This window comes from Neomonachus schauinslandi, chromosome 3 (genome assembly GCF_002201575.2).
Source record: "Neomonachus schauinslandi chromosome 3, ASM220157v2, whole genome shotgun sequence".
In the NCBI taxonomy this organism is placed as follows: Eukaryota; Metazoa; Chordata; class Mammalia; order Carnivora; family Phocidae; genus Neomonachus; species Neomonachus schauinslandi.
Genome location: NC_058405.1, coordinates 115,147,553 through 115,151,770, shown reverse-complemented (window position 1 = coordinate 115,151,770; position 4,218 = coordinate 115,147,553). Strand labels below are relative to the sequence as shown.

At 45.4% G+C, this 4,218-nt stretch overlaps 1 pseudogene; it reads right to left on the bottom strand.

Annotated features, from left to right (window-relative positions):
• Positions 1-3,967: 3,967 nt before the first annotated feature.
• Positions 3,968-4,218, bottom strand: part of LOC110592326 — a 771-nt pseudogene continuing 520 nt past the window's right edge.

Genomic DNA, 4,218 nt, shown 5'->3' with positions numbered 1-4,218 from the left:
CAATTCACCTTTTATTTCTGCCCTTAGAGACTCTATGTTGCCGTTAATTGATTTCTCCATTCTAGCCATTGTCTTCACAATTGCTAGCCTGAATTCCATCTCTGACATCTTGGTTATATCTGCATCCATTTGTAAATCTGCAGCATAAGTCATAATCTCTGTGTCTTTTCTATTTCGGGGGCTCCTCCTCCTAGTCATTCTGTTGATGGGTGTTTGAGGGAATGTATAGAGTCCAAATTATCAACCAGAACCCAAGCAAGATGCACCTGTTTTCTTGGGACCCTAGGGTTGCTGGCCCCTTGTTTTCCCAGCCTGTCTTCTTCGGGAGGGGCCTGCCGCGCTGTTACTCAGGCAACCCTGTTTGGGCGGAGTTGCCCTGCACCCCTGTGGTGGGGGATGGGCTCAGTGGGAATCAGTCTTTGGGGCTTTTGTTCTCTGGTGCCTTTCCCTGGCGGCTTTCCGCGTCTCTTCTGCGAGTCAGAGCAGAAGAGACCGTTTCCAACCCTCTGCCTCAGAGCAGAGAGACTGCAGTCTGTTCTTCAGTGAGCTCTCCAGGCCACACCGTCTCCGTTTCTGTCCGTGCTGCTATAAATTGCAGCGTCCTGGGTTGTGCGCCCCTCCGCAGCCCTCCCAGTCCTGCCTCCAGGTCGGAGCACGTCTCTGCCCTTTGTGCTTCTAAAACCGCCAGCCGCTCCCAGTTCGCATGCGCGCAACTCCGCCGCTCCGGGTCCTGTCCTGGGGACTGCAGTTTGCGTGCGCGCGACTCCGCCGCTCGGGGTTTCTGCCCGGGGGCTGCCCTAAAGTCCTTTCCCCGCCGCTACCGGTCTGCGAGTCTGTGCCCCATCCCCAGTGCGTGAGGCTGTCGCTCACCGGCGGTGTAGAATCCCCACGGCCAGGCACCCTCCCACTGCCCTTTATCCTCCGATATCTGCCCGCAGAATCACGGCTCCGCTTTGTACCTCAAAACCAACCGCCTGCGATACTCTGTTTGTAGAGATGCAGATCTATCTTCTTACATCTCAGGCTGGTTTCATGGGTGCTCAGAGTGGTCTGGTAGATATCCAGCTCAATTCCGGGGACCAGTTGAAATAAGGTCCCCTACTCCTTCGCCATCTTTCCCCCAATCCCTCACTGTAGCTTTTCCATATGCATTAGCTGAATCATCTATAGGTTATGAAGACTGGTGTCACAAAATAACAGGCTGGGTTTCAGTCCTGAAAGCTCAACAGGAACTAATGTCCTTCACAGGGTTCTCACAATTAGAATCTAGAAGCTTCCAATCAGAATGACTCAAGATAAATTCCTCACATTTGTCAAAACTTGTGGATATATAAAGAATTTTTTCTTCTATCCAAATTGAGAAAGACAGTTTTGTTCTTTCATAGTCAGTAGGTGGGGGAGTGCTAATACTTCTTGTTGATAAAATATGTATTAGGCAATATTTTCAAAGTTATACAATCGAGATGGTAAACACATTTATATGAAATTTAATGAGGCCAAGTGGGAGTGTAGTTAAATATCTTCTTAGAAATCTTGGCAATTTACAATGGAGATTAAGATTCTAAGTCATTTTAAAATAGGATGCAATAATGTTACCTTTCAACCCTTTTGTAATTGTGGGGAGTCCTACAAAAAGTATAAATATTAAGATTCCTTATGCTGATGTTTGTTTGGCTTGTCAGTATCTCTAGAGCTTCTTTTTCTTTGTTCAGACCACACACTTGGCTAAATGTTATCATTTGCATTTTGATAATACACTGGGTTTGTTAGTGGCAGAAATATCTTTATAAATAAATTAGAAGAAATTTTAAAATGTTTTCATTTCTGTTTGTAAACGTCTATTGGCACAAAGAGCCCCATGTCGTCAACAGAACTTTTATACTATGGTAGAGTTTTGTAGTATGTGGTAAGGAATCATTAGTAATTGGGCAGACAGTGCAAGGAGTCTTGGTCTAAGAAGACAATCCTCCATGGGGCTGATGCCCTTCTAAGCAAATTCTATTAAGAACTGAGGTTTTTATTTTATTTTTTTATTTCCCGATCATCTACATTGTAAGAGAAACCCATACCTTAAATATAAAATTGGCTGGTACAAGTTATTTTAAAAAGTTCACTTTGATTTTTGAAGCAAGATTGTATGATGGACTTTTAGTCCTGCATTTTATTGATTTACTGAAAATATTTTATTCATTTATTTATTTTAGATGTGGGGGGCTTGGGGAGAGAGCGCACATGCTAGCCAGGGGAGGGAGAAGGATAGAGAATCCGGAGCAGATTCCGCATTGAGCACAGAGCCCGATGTGGTGCTCAGTCGCATGACCCTGAGATCATGACCTGAGCCAAAATCAAGAGTCAGATGCCCAATCGACTGAGCCACTCAGGCACCCCTAGTCCTACATTTTAAAAGCTACCCCCAGGGGCGCCTGGGTGGCTCAGTTGTTAAGCATCTGCCTTCGGCTCAGGTCATGATCCCGGGGTCCTGGGATCGAGCCCCACATTGGGCTCCCTGCTCGGCGGGAAGCCTGCTTCTCCCTCTCCCACTCTCCCTGCTTGTGTTCCCTCTCTCGTGGTTTCTCTCTGTTAAAAAATAAATAAAATCTTTAAAAAAAAATAAATAAAAGCTCCCCCCATTTCCCACCTCTTAAGAAATTTCAGCCTGCCTGACCATCCCCAATGTGCTTAGGGGAGCTGGTTTCCCTGAGTGTGTCTAGGATGCTCCCTGTTTGCCTGGCCATCCTCATAAGTCCCACTAAACTCAGCTGTCTTATGGCAAGAGGAGCTTGATACTTTCTCTCTGAGCAGCATTGGACAATAGGATGCATACTTGACCAATGCTGCTGCATAGCATCTCTTGGGTCCTGCTGATGGAAAGACTTCCTTTTGGCTGGACTGATGATTAAAAATTCAGTATCCTGAGGACCTGAGGCTGCCACGCTACACCTCCTCCCCCATCTTGACTTCTCAACCATCATTACATACTGCCTGGAGTGTTGAGAAAGATTTATCTCCCCTCTTTGGCTGGAGGTACTCCCTTTCCCATTGGATTTGAGAAGTTGGAAACAGGCATCAAACCCCACTTGTCCTTTTATTTTGTTCTGTAATTCTGTGTTCCTCTGTAAAGGTAAAAAAGAACCTGCTCTTGGTCTTACCTAGGGCCTAGAAAATTCATCTGAAATCAGGCTCATTCCCTCTGCCTGATATGGTCATTGTGATCTCATTCCATTCATTATCGAATTTCTCAGTCCTCTTCTTAATGGGTCAGCTCTTTCCCTTCTGATTTCTGTGGGTACATGACATCAGAAGTTACATAAATGATTACAAAGTAGGTGGGAAAAAAACAAAGCTCTATTTCTTTAATAGAACTTCCTTTTTAAGCCACTATTCTCACTTGGCAGTGGAAAATAATCTTGTCACCTTTATGTATTCTAGTCAACAGCATTTTAAATGTTTAAATAATTCTTTTGTGTAAATATTCAGTCAGATTTGCATATTATTATCTCAGCTGTTCCCAGCTCTGTCTCCCGGTCTTCTCTTTTCCCTATGCATGGTTCTGCTTCTGTTTCACTGGGCTCAAGGTTCCATTAGCTGGCAGAGGAAGAAAGAGTGGGAGTTTGCTTATGTGGATAGTATATGGTGTGGTAGCTTAAAGGCTGGTCCACGCCCTTAGTTTCATTTCTTGCCCAGATGCCAATGCAGTCCAGCTATTGATGTCCATGGTTGAGTCTCTAGACATGGAGGATGTCCAACATTGGCCTTTTTGTGTGGCATGGTAGATGATTTTCCTGTGTCCAACTGGTGCCTTTTATAGCATAATGCAGGGGATCCTGTAGAGACAGCATTGTCTCCCCCGCCCTTTTCAAGTTTTTGCTAGTGTGCTTCTCTTCATTCTTTTTTTTTTTTAAGAGAGGTATGCCTTTATTTTCTTGTTTCACATATAAAGTTGGCTAAATTGGTTGCTTTTTGGTGATTAGCGAAGGAGACCAAATCCCATATCCTTGCCCAGCTCCTCCGACTCTTTCTTTGTTTCCACCTTGGCTGGGGCTGTGGCAGCAGCAGGTGCAGCAGTGGTAGCCTCAGCCACGGGGGCAGCAGCCACAGAGGCAGAAGGATCAGCCAAGAAGGCCTGGATCTTTGCAGCAAGCGGGAAGGTGTCATCAGCCTCCGCAGACAAAGCCAGGACCCGCTTGTATCCATTAATGATAGACAGGGGCACTGATG